General features: G+C 42.2%; 1 protein-coding gene across 5 annotated transcripts in view; it reads right to left on the bottom strand.

Moving 5' to 3' along the window:
* LOC123504326 overlaps window positions 1–21,868 on the bottom strand; it is a 99,313-nt gene extending 77,445 nt beyond the window's left edge. For 2 of the 5 annotated variants that reach the window (XR_006674816.1, XM_045254760.1), the window contains exon 1: window positions 21,587–21,855. The gene's annotated coding sequence lies outside the window, so the exon portion shown is untranslated. Of the gene's footprint in view, window positions 1–21,586 lie in introns of all 5 variants that reach the window. The other 3 variants (XM_045254753.1, XM_045254754.1, XR_006674817.1) reach the window with 2 other exon arrangements.
* Window positions 21,869–22,418: the final 550 nt, after the last annotated feature.

Genomic DNA, 22,418 nt, shown 5'->3' on the forward strand with positions numbered 1-22,418 from the left:
TTGTAGGACCGAGAGTTAGCCCAAGAAAGTGATAAATGTCTGAGAGTTAGCTGCAAAAAAGAGTTAAATGTCTTGAAATCTCCTTTTAGTCTACATGTTATCGGTCTTATAGGATGCTTTCCTAACACCCTTAATATAGGAAGGAGAAAAGAACATCAGAGAACCCGACTAATAATAAATGTGGCCCTTGAAAATATAATGAGAGAACTTGCTATTTCAAAACACTAATGTATGAAGTTTTATCATAGTAGAGTAGAAAGCAATGCAAACAGACAATAAATTCTCTCCCCAAAAAATATAATAAGGCGACTTGATGTTCTTTCAAAACTCGAACCTATGATGAAGAAATTAAAAGTAATAAAAAAAAAAAAAATAGAAACCAAAAAGTAAAAAAGAAAACAAACTCTCCATAAAAAAGTGATAAATAGAAAAATAAAAACTATCTAAAATGAAAAAAAAAAAAGAATAAACGAACACCTCTTTCCCAGAATCAAGCCAAAAACTAACTAGCCAAAGATTCTGACTAATTTGCACAACACACAAGTTAAGGCGGATGGATATAATCAATGGCTGCAGCGGAGGACGAGTTCGAGAGACTCATTATTGCATTCTCGCTGCCTTCGTCCTGGACGTTGTTTGCTTCTTTTATCAATTCAAGTCGCTGCAATGTGGGCTGTTTTGGAGGAGGAGAAGAAGGAGATGGAGGAGATGGAGAAGGAGGAGGAGAAGGAGAAGGAGAAGGAGATGGAGATGGAGAAGGAGGAGGAGGAGGAGGACAAAAGATGGAAAAGGATAAGGAGAAGGAAAAGGAGAACAAGGATGAGGAGAGCAGAGTAGAGTACAGTATAGTAGAGTATAGGACAGGAGATGAGAGGACAGCAGAGGACAGGAGAGATGAGATGAGATGGAGGAGAGGAGAGGAGAGGAGAGGAGAGGAGAGGAGAGGAGAGGACGAGGAGGAGGAGGAGGAGGAGGAGGAGGAGGAGGAGGAGGAGGAGGAGGAGGAGGAGGAGGAGGAGGAGGAGGAGGAGGAGGAGGAGGAGGAGGAGGAGGAGGAGGAGGAGGAGGAGGAGGAGGAGGAGGAAGAGTTGTTATAGAAATCAAGACTAAAACCGAATATGATAACAAGACAACTGTTTAGAATGTTACAAACAGCTGATGATTGTCCAACGAACTGAAAGACCAAATGGCAAACCAGAAATGATAAAAAGTGACATGTGTGAGAGATTCAAATGGAGAGATGGAAGGTCTCTGCTGTAGCTGCTTGTGGTAAATAAATTCGTGTTATTGATCTGGACTTTCTTATTAGGTTACAGGAAACACTGGGTTGGCTATTCTTAATGACGATGTTGGCAATGATGACGGTGGGTGATGTTATTAACGTCGTGTTTGCCAGAAGCACTCAAGATGTAGTGATGTGGTGCTAAGGCTTCCCATCCGCACCTCAATACTCGCATCCAATCCCTGCTTGTCTATATATATCTGCCAATCAGGTCCAGTCGCTATATGTTTATTTCATTTACATGTCGCGTGTCCATGTGAAAGTCCACCAATATTCACGTCTCTCTCCAATATTAATCTTTCACTGGTGAAGGAGAGCAATGACGCACGTCCAGAAAATGAGATATTCTACATGTGCAATAGTTAGAGAATATCAAACTCTACACACGCAATTCCTGAAGTGAAAAATAATAAAGGCACTCCAGTCTGAGTCAGCATGGCATTGGTGCACATAAAGAACCGCATCTCCATCTCCGCCCATAAATTGCAATGCAGCATTACAGTGCTAACTCACGTCGTGATGCATTAACAAGACTGATGTGCCCATTTCCACACTGCCGTCGGTGAACAGCGCCCAGAAGCCTGACTGGTTTTACTAGACCTGCAGTGCGCCGTCTCCCGTCTCCTCGTCCCCTCTCTGTCCTTCAGGGAACATTTTGTCCTGTAGATTTGAATTTACCAATTATTTTTTCCTATGTATTGACATGTCCTTCCTCCTAGTTGACTCCTCCATGCTCGCTACTTTCCTCCCACTCCAATCAGGCTTAGACATGCGAGCCAGGCGAGCCATGAACATGGTAGAACGTGAATCCCTGTGTCAGTCTTTCAAAGGTGAATAAGTTCCATATTGATACAGTCATTGAGGACATCAATTATGTGTACATCCATTTAATTTATACATGAGAATCCTAATCCCCGGAGAAAAAAATAAATTGTAAGTATGACAAACATTATTTCCACTTCTCTGACACATCGTGATGGTAACAGAGCACTTCACCTGCCAAGCAACGTTTGCTCAGCTGACATTGCTCTATATCTGGCCACAGGCAACCTCCACTTTCTGAACAAGTCTCGGCAGGATCGATTACTTCGCTCCAGCCACGAGCCTTGAGGGTGTCCCTTAAGTTATCTCTTACGTACACAATCCAATGAACAAGACTGGCTTCCGGGAGGCATGGCAAATGTTTATGTATAAGGCGTGGTCGTTCATGCATGGAAGATCGAGCAACACATGAATAATACAGATACTAAGTTATCCCATATTTGACATTATTTTCTGAGTAACACCCCATGACCGCGGTGGTGGTGGTGGTGGTGGTGACGCAATAAGCCGACTCGTGGTATAAGGAAGGGTGAAGATGAGTGAAGTGTTTGCTGCGGTGCTCCACGATGTAGGGCCTCATTAGATGAAAGGAATAGGATATGATATGTATGTGTTGTATATGTGCGCTCTCTCCCTCTCCCTCTCCCTCCCTCTCTCTCTCTCTCTCTCTCTCTCTCTCTCTCTCTCTCTCTCTCTCTCTCTCTCTCTCTCTCTCTCTCTCTCTCTCTCTCTCTCTCTCTCTCTGTGTCATCGTCCTTCCAGCCCTCTGTGAAAAAGTCTGCCCTCTCTGTATCTCAAAAATCTCTCATCCTTTTCCTTCTCATACTCTTCCTCCTCGAAAAGCTTCCACCAATCCGTGCCACATTCACTCACTCACCCAGCGATTCTTCCAGCAACTCCCTGTCACCGCACCAGCACCAGCACCAGCACCAGCGCCTCTGTGACTTCCTGTTCCATCATCGCAGAGTTTTCTTCACTTTTGCACTCAGGACGGCGAGTTTAAGAATTGCTTGTAGTTGAGTGTTTCCTTGGTTCGTGATATGAGCGATATAATGAGATACTCCTAATTTCATATATCAGAGGAAGAATAGTTGATGTTTTCTCTTGCCTGACGAACCTTTTCTTTTTTCCATCTATACAGGTACATGTTTTGTAAAGCTCAAATAAAAGGTATAAAAATGTACTTCAAAATTCGTCTATTTTGGATCTAAACTACCTCTTTTTCTCACTGAATAAATTTTGAGAAGACAGAATAACAAAAAGACAGAATTTGGTAGTAAACCCCTTCAGTACTGGAACACATTTTTACCTTAAGATTTGTGGACCATTAGACCATTTTACTGACATTAGCAAAGATCCATGGAGGTCAGAAGATTAATGGCCCCAGTCTTCACTATTTTAATCCCCACTTAAGTTTCTAAAGCAGAATAAATATGTAAACGCGTCATGGTACTGAAGGGGTTAACTCTCTGAAACCCCTCAATTTGTCCCTGAATATGTTTTGAGAATGCTGAATGAGAAAAATAGGCAGGATTTGGTAGAATTAAGCATCTAAACACCCTTAATTTGTCCCTGAATCCTTTTTGAGACGCTGAATGAGAAAAGTACGTAGAATTTAGCATCTAAACACCCACAATTTGTCCCTGAATCCGTTTTGAATAGCCTGAATGAAAGAAAAATAAGGGAAAGGGTCTAAACTCCCTTCCCTCCCTTACCCTGTGCATCTATTCTGGCGGGCGAGACCTCCTCACTCCGGCGCTGCATGGTTCACACTCACCGCGGAACTACAAACGGCCTCACCCTTCCTACTATACATTTCAGCGGTGGACAAACGGTGCTGGAATTACCTGTGACCTGGACCTTCTACTGTTAGGAAAAGTTGATACTCTTATTACGTACTGTCTACCTATTGATCATAAAAAGTGGTCCAGTTTATATATAATATTATTTTGTTGTTAGATACGTTGCTATACGGCCATTAACAGCGGAATTAGCTATTGCTTTCACGGTCGTTTGACCCACTCTGGTTTTCATGTCCACATATACCAGCAATTGTATTAAATAATATCATTAATGTATGATATGTATGTACATACTGACGTATGTAACTATTATACCTATACGTATGTAATTACAATAGGGAAAAAATCAAAGGTGGAAGGCTGATGGTGTGAATAAGGGGTGAAGAGGGAAGCGGGGAAGAGGGTCATGCGATACTGGGGTAGAGAAGGAGTGGTCTGGGGGTTCTTCAGGGTGGTGGTGGTGGTGGTGGTGGTGGAGGGTTAGACGAGTACCCCACACTCGTCCGATTCTGTATAACACCTTCGATATGATGACTGGATTAGGCGTAATATCACTCAGTAAACTCCTCACATAACACATATAGCACTGTGGTATGTTAACCATAAATTACGAACGGATGTTCAAGGTAGTGTGTTGAAATATCATACTCATCCAACGATTCGTTTAGGAGATATCTGCAAAAAACACCGTTTGTCCACCGCTGAAATGTATAGTAGGCATCCATTAGTGATCAACCCGGAAGGCACAATCGCCGTCCCTCCACCTCTCTAACCAGGACCTAAGGATTCCTGGACACCCGCTGGCTCTCTATCAAAATACAATGTAGATAAGAATTCACTCGGGTAAAATGTTTTGAGTTTAACGAGAAATGTGTTATATTAAAGAGTAGAATATCAGTCACACACACACACACACACACACACACACACACACACACACACAAAGGGGTGCATGTATTATTGAGGCTATCCTTAGTAATCCTTCTCTTTTGTCTCTTTCTTCCTGCTCCATATCCTCTTTTTCTCTATTTATTATTGTTGCTGTTTATTTTATCATTATTCTTTCTCTTTTCTTCTTCATTTTCCTCCATCTTCATCCTTCTCTTTTTCCTCCTCTTCCTCCTCCTCTCTTGCATTCCTTTGTATTCCTCCTCCGCATCATCTGCCTCCACGTCACCGTTCAACTTGAGATAAACTTCTCCAGGGAAAGAGTGCAGCGCTATATCTTAAAGTTTCCAGACAATAATGGCGTGATACATTAGGCAAAGACAGCATTGCATAAGTTCAAATTCATACCCAATACTGTCTTTCTTTACCGCATCCGTCTTTCCGCCCAGACGCTGCTCAGGAAAAGAAAATTCTCGCAGTATGTTGTAGAGGGTATAAGGAAAATTTGTGGCAGCATCAGGTGGGAGGATTTAGGGGTTATCGTCAAGGGTACCTCTGGGTTATAAGATGCCAGTATTCACAGTGACACGCTAAGACTTAAAGGATTGCAAATTACATCAAATCAAAATAATTATCCTTCAGCTTTAGGTAGTCCATTTGAGAGTTCTTTTTAACCTCTTCAGTACCAAGACGCATTTTGACCTTGAGTTTTGGAGATCATTAGACGAATTTATTTACATTAGAAAAGGTCTATGGATGTCAGAAGCTTAAAGGCCAGAGTCTTTACTACTTCAATCACCACATAAGTTTCTGAAGCTGTATAAGATCACCAAATAGTAAAAATAATCAATATGAAAGCACGGCATGGTAGTGAAGGGGTTGAGGACTGGCAGCTTTGTGGGCAACTTTTTCACATTTTTTGCAGCTCTAGACCTGAGCCCATCCTTCGAATAATTAGTACAAATAGTAATAAACATCATTACCGAGACACAATACTGAAAAATTAGCAAGGGAACCAAAAATTACCGTCCGTTTTCCACTGACAAAACCTGCCATCTAATACACAAACACAAATAACACTACATATAAAACTACACTACTAAAAGCTACACAGTGACACTGATGCACTGTGTAGCAGACAATGAAGTGAGCCGCGACAGAGGAGGATGAACCTTGGGACAGAGTTATATACAGGGAACGTTAATTAAGAGGAAGAGGAACCGGCAGGGAGGGAGAGGGATTGTGACCTACCGCCCATAATAGTCTCAGTTACTCACTCTCCACTCTACAGTGCTAGACGGAGGTGCTTTCTTTACAAACGACCACATGATTAACCCCTTCAGTACTGTACAGTAATTTAACCTTGAGATTACAATTTTATTGACATTAGGAAAAGTCTATGGAGGTTACAAGATTAATGGTTAGTCTTTACTATTTCAACCCCTTCAGCACTGGGACATTTTACCTTGAGATTTGTGTACGATAAGACTAGTTTGATGACATTAGGAAGAGTCTATGGAGGTAAGAAGATTAATGGTTAGTCTTCACCAATTTAACCCCTTCAAAATTTAAGTACGATTAAACCATTTTATTGACATTAGGAAGAGTCTATGAAGGTCAGAAGATTAATAGCTACATTCTTCACTATTTTAATCCCCACATATGTTTCTGAAGCTGTATAAAATACCCAAATAGTAAGCAGAATGAATATAGAAACGCGTCCTGGTACTCCAGTGGTGTATCATCCACATCTAGGAGAGCAACCGGGGAAAGGAAGCCCACAAAACCCACAAGTAAACACGAGACTGCGGTGAATAGACGGCAGATATGCAAATGAGTAAGTAACGCAGAGTGGCGGCGCTTCAACATTTCCTAACTAATGTAAGACACGTAACTGGCTGCTATTCCCGGCATCTCTCCCTCGCCACTCGCCTTTAGTAGTGCTGGGGCTGCCTGATCTCAACGTTGTGCCTCATTCACTTAATTCTTTCCCAGTCTTTCCCTGCCATCTCATCAAAGCCTGGAGCGTACAGAGTAGGCCTTAATTGCCTAATCTTGAGCTCCTTGCCAATCATGAAAGCTGCTCACGCCGCCTCTTTGTGAACGCAGGATTAGTTAATTTCCTCGCCACTTTTTGACTTTGGCACATCTTATATCGGGCGCCTAAAAAACAAGCGGGGATGTAAAAAGTGTGCAGTGTTCTTGGAAGAGCACACAACACCCTATTAGCGTTACCCTCATTAATCTAACTCGGATTAGAAAGGAATTCGATTTTTTTTTACTTTTTTTCACTGCACGTGTTATGATCATAAATGTAAACTGGGAACAAAATTATACTACCAGGAAAATTAATTAAGTGAAGTAACGGCAGCTCGAGGTATGAGGGAGATGGGGGGGAGCGTGACGCAGCCTTGTTATCCGTTATCTGCTCACAGAATATTAAGGAAATTCTCTGGAAACTCTCGCTTCTCTCAGGTTTATATGCCACGGTCACCAAGTTATAGTCTAAAGAGGTTAATTTCACTTTTTCTGTTCTATCACACGGCTTCCCCATCCACACACACACACACACACACACACCTCACCACCACCCCTTTGCAATCATCATCACCGTGTCGATTATATTATCATTAACCGTTGTATATCATAGCGATAATGGTGACAAACTCCCTTCTTAATGTTCCTTCAAGTATTGTCACCTCCGTGTTTCTTCCTCCACGTCCTTCACACGACCTTAACACAATACTTCACTCTACGTTACGACACACCTCCATGCATACAGGTCTTAATCCGGGAAATATTAGCATTATTATCTCTTCCCGCTAACATAATAAGTATTCGTTCTTGCCACATCAATTTCCAGAGCTTACACACACACACACACACACACACACACACACACACACACACACACACACACACACATACACACACACAGAAGACTGGCAATAATATCAATATGTTTAATAAGCACGTCCGTCGCAGCTAAACCACTAAGAAGCTTTCATTCATCAAAATATACTGTAATGCACCTTTAATTAGCACCCACGACACACTCTCTCTCTCTCTCTCTCTCTCTCTCTCTCTCTCTCTCTCTCTCTCTCTCTCTCAGTCCCTTCCTCCATGGCACTTCCGAATTACTCTGCTAGACTCGGCACAAGGTTAAGTGTTGCAGAAGTGGAGCAGGTTATGAGTGGATGTGTGGCGGGTTGGTTTGGGGCAGAGCGGACAACAATGATTGGGTAGAGGTGGCGGGCGTGGAAGGAACGCGTCTGTGGTGGTGCAGGTGGAGAAAGGAGGCGAGTGAGATGATTAGGTGGAGGTTAAGGTATGGATGGAGAAAGGAGGCGAGCGGGAAGATTAGGTGGAGGTTAAGGTGTGGATGGAACGCGTCTGTGGTGGTGTTGGTGGAGAAAGCAGGCGAGTGGGAACATTGAATGGTGGTCGGTGGAGATCTACTAGAACGGATATATATAATGCATGCTGAATGAAATATCTATGAGCGAGTATTTCACGTACCACACAATATTTCTTCGCTCTTAGTAGTTCAGCTGGTCAACGTGATGTATTTTGCAACATTTCGCCAAGCTCGCTCTATCAACGTCAGTACCAATTACATTTCTGCCTCACATTTTCCCTCTATTTCAGGCATATGTTTACGGTAGGCAAAGCATTATTAATTATACAGCGTAGGGAAAGTGACGGGTGTAATTTGCATACATAATATAAATCAATGCACACCAAAAATTATTCTGTACAATAAAACAGTAACAATGTTAAATTTCTTTTTGGCAGTGGAATCATTTCAAAAGAATAGACGGGTAAACATCACGTCACCTAGCTTGTCAGTAGTAGTAGTAGTAGTAGTAGTAGTAGTAGTAGTAGTAGTAGTAGTAGTAGTAGTAGTAGTAGTAGTAGCAGCAGCAGTAATATTAGTAGTAATAGAAGAAGTTGAAGTAGTACAAGTATTAGCAGTAGTAATAGCAGCAGCATACATATATATTGTTGGAGGAGAGAGTGCGGCAAGTTTTGGTGTATTCTTGTGTGGTTGTTGTACAGCTTGGAGAGCCGCGACAAGTTAGAGGAGTTTTGGTCAGCAGGGATTCATGGCGCGAAGTTTGTCTGCATGCTTTATTTAAACTGCAATTCCACATCTCTTGAAGTAGCGGGAGGCGGAGACAAGGCTGGTCTGATTAACTTTGCTGAATGTTTTAATTGCTGAATGATTAATTATGTGTAGAGAATCTCGACAGCCAGTGGTGAATGCTATGAGTTGTTCCTGGAACGCATTTTTACCTTGAGTTTTGGGTATGATTAGAAGATTTCATTGACATTAAGAATGGTCTATGGAGGTCAGAAGATTAATGGCCACAGTCTTCACTATTTTAATCACCATAAAAATTTCTGAAGCTGCTTAAAATCACCTAATAGAAACAAGAATGAATATGAAAACGCGTCATCGTACTGAAGAGGTTAAGAACTACGTGAAGTTATTATATTCATTTACTTTTGTCATCAATGTTTGTCTTTGGCGTCAGGGTATGAGCAAAAACATTCAGTACAAATATGAGAGGTAATAATCTAAGTACAACAAGATTATTAGTCAAGAAATGGATCTTGTTTTGTTATTAGTTGAAAGTATAACACCAAAGAATGCAGCGATCAACTAAAATAGAAACCAGGACAAAGATTTTTTTTATGTAAGAGGGTACAACTGGCCAACAGCAACACAAATTGAAAAAAAGGCCCACTTTGCTGCCAGTCCCCTTGGAGGTCCAAGAGAGAGTTAGCCAAAAGAAAGGATTAAATGTCTTGAAACCTCCCTCTTGAATGAAGTCAAGTCATGGGAAGTCGGAAATACAGAAGCAGGTAAGGAATCCCAGAGTAATCTGAAATTGCGTCTCAAATAAGTTAATTTTGAAGCGTTTCGTTTACTCAGACATTCATAACCACAACAGCAACAGAGAAAAATGACTCACAAAATTTTTAAATGTGGATGTGGTGGGAGCAACATTTTTTGTGTGGGCGGCGGTTACCTTGGATTCAGAGGGCGATGACAGGAAATGTTAGGTAGTTTACAAGACAAACTCCTCTATCTCTGTAAAACTTTCCCTCATGGCTCAGTAGATACGACACTTGGGAGCGGCGTAACATTGCAAAAATATGCTTTCATAACACCTCCACCCTTCCACACGTGAAAATATTGTTCGCAGGGCCATGTCAGCAGAAAAGAGTGTGTGTGTGTGTGTGTGTGTGTGTGTGTGTGTGTGTGTGTGTGTGTGTGTGTGTGTGTGTGTGTGTGTGTGTGTGTGTGTGTGTGTGTGTGTGTGTGTGTGTGTGTGTGTGTGTGTGTGTGTGTGTGTGTGTGTGTGGTCGATCTTTGAGAGACTGTATGGAGCGAAATCGGGTTGATCATCCTAAGAACACAATGAAATAAGAGAACCTGCAAAAGCCATCATATTCTCACTTTAAAGTCACTATAGAAAACATACCACCTTTTTCCACACCTACAAACTGTTCTAATCATCTTTTACAGCTCCTTATTGGATGACTGATGACTTCACCTGACACTTTATTAGGAAACCAGTTACTACCAACGATTATTAACCCCTTCAGTACTGGAACGCATTTCTACCTTGAGTTTTGGGTATCATTAGACAATTGTATTAACATTAGGAAGGGTCTATGGAAGCCAAAAGATTAATGGCCACAGTCTTCACTATTTTAATCCCTACATGAGTTTCTGAAGCTGTATAAAATCAAATACTAACCATATGAATAGGAAAACGCTTCCTGGTACTGAATGAGTTAAGACTATGAATTTGTTGTATGGGAGGGAGAGTTTCCGCTGCTGCTGTTGTGCAAATCCCTCTCTGTTCACTCATTCCTCCAGATGATGATAAAAACATATGGATCCAAAGGTCAAGGGCATTGCTAAACCATGTATGAAATTCTGTCCCCTTCCTCCATTTGAATATTTTATGCAGTCACCGAGGGAAGCCTCCACAAAGCTCTCACCGCTCTTTGTACTTTAATTTCGTAAAACATCCATAAAAACAAAGGGAAATTCGTATTATTTTGTTATGAAAGAAAAAGCTGCGTCTCTGAATGTCAGTCAACAACTCCTATTTTTTCAAATGGTGTCCTGCTGGAGCGTTGTCTTCACAGCAACAGTGGCCCGGGACATTATGGCAACAAACTGGTGCAGCGTTCCATTGAACGCCGCCAGGGGAAGACTTGTGGAGTGCGATCTGTTACCAGCACGCACAGAACTGTCAGGGAAAGTGCGTCGCAGAATAGGTTATGCACGCACGCGCACGCACGCACAAGCACCCACGCACACTCTTTTATGAACGTATGAATGTATTTTGTTTATTTTTATGTATAGTATGTAGAACAAAAGTAAATGGTATAAAAACAGTGGTCTGAGAAATATATCTAATGCTCTCTCTCTCTCTCTCTCTGTGACCAGCTAACGAGTGAGAATCCCCATTAAATCAATGCTATAGTCGAAACTATCCTTGAAAACCAACAGAAATTTTCGCTACAACATACTTTAACCAGTTCACTGCGGCAGGAAACAATTCTCAGCACTACAAACAATGCAAGGGGTCTTCACAAGCATATACAAGAAATAAAGGCATAAAAAAGCAAGATATTTTGCAATTTCTAGCAATTACAATACTCGGAGGTGGATGTAGTATATGAAATATGCCTCAAAGTGGTTGGTAATTAAGTAACAAAATACAAATTAGTAGTGAAAAGGTTAAGTTTGAGAATGATTACCTTTGCTAACCTTTATTTCTGTAATTTCTAGCTATTACAATGCCTGGAGGCGGCTGCGGTATGTATGAAAAATGCCTCAAAGTAGATGGTAATTAAAGGAACAGTATACAAATTAGCAGTGAAAAGATTAAGTTTGAGAATAAACGTCTTCGCTAACCTCTCTCTCTCTCTCTCTTTGGTATAGGTAATCAATGAGAGTACTTGATGAAAAGAGAAATATAGATTCTTACTTTCTTTTTTACTTTTACCGCAAGAGTTGTCCCACACCGCAGCTCGAGCTCCTACGTGTGGCCGGTGCATCATATATTAAAAAGTTTACTGACGGCAAATCTAAATATAATAATTCCCAAGAAAAGTTAAGGAAAGTTGAAGAAAGTTACTTTTTTTTTCCTCTTTCATTAGTCCACAATTCTTCCTCAAGGTTAGTGAACGAGTGGCGGGAAAGTTGGAGTGTCAGTCTCTCTCTCTCTCTCTCTCTCTCTCTCTGTGTGTGTGTGTGTGTGTGTGTGTGTGTGTGTGTGTGTGTGTGTGTGTGTGTGTGTGTGTGTGTGTGTGTGTGTGTGTGTGTGTGTGTGTGTGTGTGTGTGTGTGTGTGTGTGTGTGTGTGTGTGTGTATGCCTCACTGACTGACTGACTGACTGACTATCTGTCTGTCTGTTTGTCCCCTCAGGATAAGACAACACGGGTGGAATTCTTTTCATCACGAACAAATATAAACTGACGAGAGATTAGAAAACTTCCAAGCGTGACGGAGCAACTTTTCCTTTTCTCTCTTCTTTTTTCCTTCCCTCTCTTTCCCGCACAGACTGACACGGAGGCCACGAACGGAGACCACCTCGCTACTGTATTCGTACTTTCACCAACACAAGCTCCTCATTTAACCCCCTTCAAGACAATGACGCGTTTCCATATTCATTCTGGTTACTATCTGGTGACTTTATACAGCTTCAGAAACTCAAGTGGGGGATTGAAATAGTGAAGACTGTGGCCATTAATCTTCTTACATTCATAGACTCTTCCTAATGTCAACCAAATGGTCTAATCGTACACAAATCTCAAGGTAAAAATGTGTCCCAGTCTTGAAAGGGTTAAGGGTTAAATACATTACCTTCACAAACACCACATGGCAACGTACCCCTAGAGAGTGTGTGTGTGTGTGTGTGTGTGTGGTAACTATTTTTCCGTTTTCTTTTTCAGTGTTCTTTCTTCCACTGCGAGTTACAAATAGACGAGTGCTCTTGTTCCTTTGTTTCTACGTTCTTCATTTTCGTTTCTTTAGCTTAGTGTCTTAATTTATCTATTTTTATTGCGATGTCTTGTTAAATACGTGTAATTTATGCGAGAGAGAGAGAGAGAGAGAGAGAGAGAGAGAGAGAGAGAGAGAGAGAGAGAGAGAGAGAGAGAGAGAGAGAGAGAGAGAGAGAGAGAGAGAGTAGCCTATCCGTCCTTGTCCTTGTCTTCGTCCTCGTCCTCGTCCTCGTCCTCTTCTTCCTCCTCCTCCTCCTCCTCCTCCTCCTCCTCCTCCTCCTCCTCCTCCTCCTCCTCCTCCTCCTCCTCCTCCTCTCTCTTCGCGTCTCCATGGATTTAATTCTTTGGGGTTCGTTCGTATTCTCTCTCTCTCTCTCTCTCTCTCTCTCTCAGTATGTGTCAGTATGAGTCAGAGAGAGAGAGAGAGAGAGAGAGAGAGAGAGAGAGAGAGAGAGAGAGAGAGAGAGAGAGAGAGAGAGAGAGAGAGAGAGAGAGAGAGAGAGAGAGAGAGAGAGAGAGAGTGTTTATTTGCAGACTTTTGTTGAAGGTTTTCTCTGTTCTACTGGGAAGGAAAAAAACTGGTCCAATTTTTACAGCCTCAGAACACACAAAGATTCAACAACTGCTGTAAAAATTTCTAGTGGCAAAGAAACTCAAGGCCTTTATTCTCCTCTTGCTTTTATACTTGATAGTGGGGAATAATATGAACCAATATGTGAATGAATGAAACTAGTACCTGATATTTTGATTCACCTGTGTTCATATTATTTCTATTAGTCTTTGTTAGGAATTGATGAGTGGTTATTTGTGGTGGTACATTGCAGGGTTCTAGTCTTAATTAATCACTTCAGCACCATGACGCGTTTCCATATTCATTCTGCTTCCTGTTTGGTAATTTTATACAGTTTCAGAAGTGATAGAAATAGTGAGGACTGTGGCCATTAATCTTCTGACCTCCACAGACTCGGCTAATGTCAATAAAATGGTCTGATCGTATACAAATCTCAAGGTGAAAATGTGTTCCAATATTGAAAGGGTTGTTTTCCCTAATGATAACTATTTTTTTTAAAGTTATAGAGGTTTTCAGTTCACTTTTCACTTTACTGGCAGTTCAAAATCTTTGTTATACTACCATCATATTTACAGAAACACTCGAAATCCAAGCCAGTTTTTGTCAGTGTAAACCTTTCAGAATACAAGCCAAGTACACGTTGTCTCAGAATGTCAATCACGTACGCAAGTGTCTAACAAACATGGAAACTTTGAACATGAAAATATTTTGTCTAATCTAATGTTGTGAAAATCCAAGGTAAAGATTTTGAAATGCCTTTACGTTTTCCTCACTTCGCTAGACTTACTGCTTATCTTGCTGTATTTTACCATCAACTACTTTCATAGTCAATGCTCTTTGGCAGTAAGAAACTCCATCGCTGCTTCCTTCAACTCCTCTTTCCTCTTGCACGAAACTTTCTACTCAGTTTCACCCTTATTCAGTCCACTTCGCTAATGCAAGAGTTCAGCGGCATCTTGACTCCTCCATCCCTTTAAACTGGAGCACAGGGGGAAACTTCGCCTCACTCAGCCTCTACACTCCTTTCGGCTCGGCCTTTGAAGAGCAAAGTATAAGTCACCTCAGGATCTAAAATGTCGTTTCCACCCTTCTCGAAACTCGGAAACCTACCCCATCCTTCATTTTTTTTTACCTCTCTTCTTGAAATGTAATTTAGTGATGTCTGTTTGATAAATCTTCCACATTTTGATGGATCGAATATAATGGGCTGCTGCTGCTACTACCACTACTATTTCTACTACTACCACTACTACTACTACTACTACTACTACTACTACTGCTACTGCTTTTTACTGCTACTACTACTGCTATTACTACTACTCCTACAACTACTACAAAATTAAAAGCAGCAGCAGCAGCAGAAACAGCAGCAGCAGCGGTAATAATCGAGTTAGTGATCTGATAATTATTCACGCATGCGTTAAGACGTCAAATATTTTTCTTCTTCCACGTCTCCTTAACTTCCTTCCTTCCTTTCTTCGTTCCTTCCTGCCTTACATCTTTTCCTCCATCCCTCGCTTCCTGCCTGCCACTGTCCTCCTCTCTGCTTCCCATCCCACCATCCCTTATTCTCTCTTTACCTTGCCCTTGTCCTCATTTTTCCTCTCTTCCTTACATTCCTCCCCGCTCGCCTGACCCTCGAGCTGCCTCTCCACCCTGGCGCCTCATAATGCTGCACAAGAGGAATTATGACGTGAGTTACACAGCGCAATATAATCCTTAATGTGTGTGTGTGTGTGTGTGTGTGTGTGTGTGTGTGTGTGTGTGTGTTTCATTTTCCAGTCAAGGCAGTAACGTGGTAATACAATACACATCTGTATCTATGCCTGTTTATTTTGAGCTAAATTCGTGTTTTTCTCTGCATATTTCTTTTTTTTTCTTTTTCTGGAGGCACTCTTTGTTCTCAGGCCTTTTAATTTCCTGTAGTTCACGTTTTACACAAGCCACTCGTGCACCAGCTGCCTCATTCTCTCTCTCTCTCTCTCTCTCTCTCTCTCTCTCTCTCTCTCTCTCTCTCTCTCTCTCTCTCTCTCTCTCTCAAGTAGAAATCTAATGGCTGTTCCTATTTGATATTCTTTGTAATCTTTCTCGGAACTTCACTCTCTCACTCTCTCTCTCTCTCTCTCTCTCTCTCTCTCTCTCTCTCTCTCTCTCTCGCTTTCTCTAATTTACCACTTGATAGACCAAAGCTCGCAACGCCTTTCTTTATAGTGCGCTGTGAATATATACTCGGCTCCATAAAAGGATCGTAAAAGTGGTCTTAATTTTGCCTGGAATGACAAAGGAGAGAAGGCGCAAGGCGGTGTTAGGTCAGGGAGGACATCTCGGAAGGGTAAGGCGGGAGGCTTGGGCGTCAGGCGAAGGGACCCTGGCTCAGTACTTTAAAACGGTTCTCCCTCTCACCATGACTGCATTCCAAAGACTCTTCTAGTTAAAGATTCTCGTGCTTTGAAGGGCATTTTCATGGTTCTGGTGATAGATTCTGGGAGATCTCTAGTTTATTCAGATGAGAAAATGATTGCTTTCTGAAGACTCTAGGTGAAGATACTCGTGTTTTTAAGAACATTTTTATAGTTCTGGTGATAAGAGTGAAATTTCTAGTTTATTTCTGGTGATAGAGTGAGATTTCTAGTTAATTTCTGGTGATAGATTGAGATTTCTAGTTTATTTCTGGTGATAGAGTGAGATTTCTAGTTTATTTCTGGTGATAGATTGAGATTTCTAGTTAATTTCTGGTGATAGATTGAGATTTCTAGTTAATTTCTGGTGATAGATTGAGATTTCTAGTTTATTTCTGGTGATAGACTGAGATTTCTAGTTAATTTCTGGTGATAGATTGAGATTTCTAGTTTATTTGTGGTGATAGATTGAGATTTCTAGTTTATTTCTGGTGATGGATTGAGATTTCTAGTTAATTTCTGGTGATAGAGTGAGATTTATTTAAAGGAGAAAATGACTGCTTTCCAAAGACTCTAGTTGAAGATATTCGTGATTTTAGGGACATTTTTATCGTTCTGGTGATAAATCGGAAACACTTCTAGTCTACTTAAAGGAGAAAATGTCTTGAAAACTCGGCTAGTTGTCTCTGTGACCTTGGAAAATTGCCGTGGCGAGAGAGCAAGGCGTTTCTGAATAAGGGTCGGGTGTTGTGTTGCCAATAGCATTGGGGAAATTCTCCTTAGGTTGAAGATAATCATATAGACCATTTAGACAATTAGAGGGTGTTCAGCTGGAGGGAATGATGTAATGGCCTCTTCAGCCGGTGAACATGACAGGTTAACAGCGTGGTAATGGCTCCTTTATGAGGCCACACTGCCTAGAAACGCATGGGATAGCAAGATGACGCAATGCCGTGTGTGTGTGTGTGTGTGTGTGTGTGTGTGTGTGTGTGTGTGTGTGTGTGTGTGTGTGTGTGTGTGTGTGTGTGTGTGTGTGTGTGTGTGTGTACAACCACCACTACAGTACAGAGTTGCAATAAACCACAAGTATGCAAAGAGATTTAACCCCTTCAGTACCAGGACGTTTTCATATTCATTCTGCTTACTTACTATTTGGCGATTCTCTACAGCTTCAGAAACTTATGTGGGAATTAAAATCGTGAAGCCTCAAGCCATTAATCTTCTAACCTCAATAAGCCCTTCTTAAAGTAAATAAAACCTTCTAATCACACCCAAAACTCAAAGCGTCCCAGTACTGAAAGGGTTAAGTACGTGACATGTAGTAGGTGCGTAAGTAAACAACCAGTCACAAACATCCGTATCCACCTCTCTATACATTCTCCTAAGCAAACAGCCATCACCACCTCAACAAACACAGCAAGGAGAGGGAAGCGGGGAGAAAGGAGAGGTACACCCAGTCATTATTACCTCTTCCCTAGAATTTCCTCCAGGACAAAAGCAGCAACAAGTGAACGCTAAGGAATGGAAATACATACGTGTCTCTCACTGTTTTGGAAGCTGACCTTGAAAATCCCATAATTTATACTTTGCTGTGTGATCCTTTCATTCCTCTCCTCTTTCAACCAGGGAGAGAGCGAAAAAAGCGAGAGCGAGAGCGAGAGAGAGAGAGAGAGAGAGAGAGAGAGAGAGAGAGAGAGAACTGTCAGTGGATGGGTAAGGTGTTCGAAAACTGGTGGCAGCCGTCATATGGCAGCACCTGGATGAACACCAGCTTCTCTCACCCCACCAGTTCGGGTTTCGGCCAGGTCGATCTACTTCCGATCTCCTTCTCCTACTCTCCCAGGAATGGCAGGACACCCTTGACGAAGGCCTGGACACGCTCGTAGTGGCCCTTGATATCGCGGGGCTTATGACCGAGTGTGGCATGCGGGTCTTCTGACTAAGCTCCAAGCCAAGGGCATCGACGGCGGTCTCCTGAAGCTACTCGAGGATTACCTCCAAGGAAGGACACTTCGAACCGTCGTCAATGGGCGGACCTCATCACCCACCAATATAGGAGCGTCAGTTCCACAGGGCTCAGTGCTTGGCCCAGTCCTGTGGAATGTGTATATAGACGATCTCCTGCGCCAGCTTCCTGCAGTCAAGGCTTACGCCGACGACTGCACAATCTCCCTCTCCTACTGCCGCCAGGACAGCCAGCGCGCCGTGGCCAACATCAACCGCCAGCTGAAGGCAGCAGAAGAGTGGGGGAAGGTGTGGCAAGTCACCTTCGCGCCGGACAAGACACACGCCATGGTCATCTCACGATCCCCTGCCGCCTCTCAGGCCGTGGAAGGACAACTACAGTTTGAGGGCGAGCAGCTGCCTCTCCAGGAACACATCAAGATCCTGGGAGTCACCATGGATCGTGAGCTGCGCTACGACACCCACATCACGTCTGTAGCCCGCCAGACCTCTCAGCGTGTGTCAGCCCTGCGCAGGATGGCTGGCAGTCTGCACTCGCGAGGCATCCTCACTCTCTACAGGGCACAAATCCGTCCCTGTATGGAGTACGGTGCCTTGACATGGATGTCCAGCGCCCATACCCACACCAGCCGGCTCGACGCGATACAGAGGCGCGCTCTTCGTCTATTGGGGGAAGACGAGGAGAGCGTGGCAAGTATCACGTCACTGGAGCACCGGAGGGACGTGGCAACCTTGACGGTGTGCCACAAAGCTCAAGTGCTACATACACCTCACCTCTCCCGCCTCAGCCTGCCGCCACACCCACCCGGGAGAAATACGAGGCAAGCAGCGGATGGGGACCAGCAGGTACTGGTGCCTCTCTCCCGCTCCTCACAACACCAGCGAACATTCAGAGCCAGGGCAGCGCGCCTGTGGAATCAGTTCACGGTGGCCACGCCTGCTGAGGCTAACGAGAAAAAGACGTTTAGAATAGTTCCTTGCCAACACAAAGAGCTTTATGTCTAAATCTCCTTATATATCTGATTTATTGTAAAATGTATAAGTATAAGATAAGAGAGAGAGAGAGAGAGAGAGAATAGCCCTGAAGTGAAAACAAAAAAATGCAAACAAAAATGAAAGATGAAAAGAAGAGTGAAAAAAAATTGAATAACTGAAAGGGAAGGAATGGGAAGAGAGAGAGAGAGAGAGAGAGAGAGAGAGAGAGAGAGAGAGAGAGAGAGAGAGAGAGAGAGAGAGAGAGAGAGAGAGAGAGAGAGAGGAACAAAACATCAGAATTTTTCAATCTCTCTCTCTCTCTCTCTCTCTCTCTCAGGTGCGGTCTAATCTGTGGGAATCAACACTCGGAGGGAAAGCTGTTAGCCAATCATATAATCCTCTAATTACCTTCTCCCTCCTTAATTGTCTTCACGAGAGAGAGAGAGAGAGAGAGAGAGAGAGAGAGAGAGAGAGAGAGAGAGAGAGAGAGAGAGAGAGAGAGAGAGAGAGAGAGAGAGAGAGAGAGAGAGAGAAAGGGGAAAGCAATCCATGTTCGGTCTGTGAACATCGCCAAAGAGGAAAACAGGAAAACAGCAAAACAGGGAAACAAGTGTGCTGAAGATTTCCTGCGTCGTCTTCGAGTGTCCGTGTCCACCAAAAGGACTCAAGAAAACGTGGGAAGATACACCTAAACGCGACTCAGAACTGGTGGCGAGAGAGGACAAGAGAAGAAGTGGATAGGGAGAAGAGAGAAAGGTATGTAGGTTAAGGTTAGGTTATATTCTGATGGGGTAATTGATGATCCCAGGGCACTGTTATGGTTGGTTAAGAGGAAGGATTGTACAGCATAGTAGTGAGTTAGCGTTGGTTAGGTTAGGTTAGGTTAGGTTAGGCCAGTCTTCACTATTTTAATTCCCCACACAAGGAGGAATATGAAAACATGTCTTGGTACTAAAGGGTTCATGAGGGTTACTGAAAATGGGTAAGCAGATGATAGATAATGCTTCTAATTACCAATATCATCATTCTCTACAACTGTAACTATCAACGCCTCCAGCACTGGGATGTATTTTCACCCTGAGTTTTGGATACGATTAGACGATTTTAGTTACATTATGAACAGTCTATACAGATCAGAAGATTAATGGCCGGAGTCTTCACTATTTTAATCTCCCACATAAATTTCTTAAGCTGCACAGAATCACCAATAGTAGGCAAAATAAGTATGAAAAATATGTTATGGTACTGAAGGGGTTAAAACTACTACTAATTATATTTACTACTAAAACAGAGAGAGAGAGAGAGAGAGAGAGAGAGAGAGAGAGAGAGAGAGAGAGAGAGAGAGAGAGAGAGAGAGAGAGAGAGAGAGAGAGAGAGAGAGAGAGAGAGAGATGGGGGTGGTGGGGAGCAGTACCTGGTGGGCGTCCATTAATTAACTAATTTGCGTTACACCTTCATCCGAAAAATTGGGTTCATCTTGCTGGGTAAGGGAAGTTGGTCGCTAATGATGACAAGTATAGAGTTAATTCAGCGTCCAGTAATTAACATTTTTTAAAGTGCGAGAAAAAAAAAAAAAAGGAAAAGAAAAAAAGTAAAAAGCAGACGACCTTAATTACATCCCAGCTGAAAAAAAAAAAATAGCCTGCCTGGAAATAAAAACTAGAGTGAAATAACGTAAAATTAATGTAAATTTCACTGAAACTCCTTTTAAATTCAGAAACCTGAGTACAGTATAGAATATAATATAGACTTCAACCTCTCCCTCTCCCTCTCTCTGCTTGTTCTCATAAAAACTACACACCCACTCACTGACATACCGAGAGAGAGAGAGAGAGAGAGAGAGAGAGAGAGAGAGAGAGAGAGAGAGAGAGAGAGAGAGAGAGAGAGAGAGAGAGAGAGAGAGAGAGAGTTTGGTCAGTAAATCTTTTTTCTTTCTTTCACTCTTTTCTAAGTGCACCTTTTCAAATCAGTGAGGATAATAGTAATAGAAACACATAATTACTAGTAGGTGTAATTAACTCGATGAAGCAATGCCCTTTATGATTCATTATCTCAACGAGGTGTCATTCATTTCCTCTTGTTTCCCTTTTTCCCTTTAGAAGTTCAGTTTTTTTTTTTTTCCCACGTTTTTTCCCTTCACGTATCAATTAGCGTGTCCCGATCAGTGACTATGCTTCGTTCGTTGTCATCATTCTTCCTTGTGATTTGGACAGATTCATTCGCGTATTCCCTGATATTCATTTCAGTTCCCACAAATGATATACGTCAACTGCATAATGTTATATATTTTCTGTTCTCACATCAACGAGTTGTAGAAAAAAACGGACTGGTTGCGACTGATCCGTGACCTGTTATCCAATCTCTCTCTCTCTCTCTCTAACGTAGTGTCCACATCAAATATCTCCCTAATCTGATAATCCTCCTGGACATATTAACTGGACCTTCCTCTCTCTCTCTCTCTCTCTCTCTCTCTCGTATATTGGCATCATTTGTCGAGCTATGTGAAATTAGATACACAAGTAATAAAAACTCAGTGAGATGTAAACCACGATGAATAAACCACATCATGAATTTAACCTCTTCAGTACCAGGACATGTTTGAACATTTATTCTGGTTACTGTTTGGCGATTTTATACAGCTTCAGAAACTTACGTGGGGGATTACAATGGTGAAGACTCTGGCCATTAATCTTCTGACCTCCATAGACACTAATGTAAATAAAATCGTCTAATTACATCCAAAACTTATGGTAAAAATGCGTCCCAGTACTGAAGGGGTTAAACAAGACATGTGCAAGACAACTTTGAACCTTTAGAGAGAACAGCTGGTAAAGTTTCATGTACTTACTGCTTCGAGCCGTTCTGAGTCAGTTGCCACGAAACATCACACAGCCAAACGCAGCCGCTTTCCTCCCATCCGGCGTCTCTAATTCACTGTCCTGGGCACTTTGTCTAATCACTTAAGGGAAAGTCACGTGGTTTTAGAGTTCTTTTTAACATTCAGTAGTCAGATGCAGCCTCGGATATTCGCGCGAGAGGCGAAAGAATGACGGAATTCACTTCAGAACACCATCCTGCCCTCCACTGCGACACTCACTGCGAGACTGATTCCTTATGCTCCTCCTCCTCCTCCTCCTGTATCAGTTACCAGTTTGTGTTTTACGATGTACTGAAAAAAAAATATATATATAAGCTTTATTTGTGGAGTAATATACGATGATGTTCTGATATCAACTTCAATATTGTGACACATTTTTACCTTGAGATTTGTGTACGATTATTTTGACATTAAGAAAGGTGTATAGAGGTCAAAAATTTATTGCTACAGTCTTTACTATTATTTTAAACCCTTCAGTAATGGGACACATTTTTACCTTGAGATTTGTGTACGATTAGACCATTTTATTGACATTAGGAAGGGTGTATGGAGGTGAAAAAAATTAATGGCAATGGTCTTCACTACTTTAATTCCCCATATAAGTTTCTGGAGCTGTATAAAATCACCAAATAGCAAGCAGAATCGATATGGAAACGCGTCATGGTACTCACGGGGGTTAAGAGAGTAATTTACGAGCCATAGTATTGTAAAAAAAAAAAAATACTGTAGGTTGATCAGAGGAGGGAGGGTCGGTGAGCTGATCCACGCCACGCACGTTCCCGCCGGACATTGCCTTCGTGAT

The sequence above is a fragment of the Portunus trituberculatus genome, chromosome 15 (assembly GCF_017591435.1).
Source record: "Portunus trituberculatus isolate SZX2019 chromosome 15, ASM1759143v1, whole genome shotgun sequence".
NCBI lineage: Eukaryota > Metazoa > Arthropoda > Malacostraca > Decapoda > Portunidae > Portunus > Portunus trituberculatus.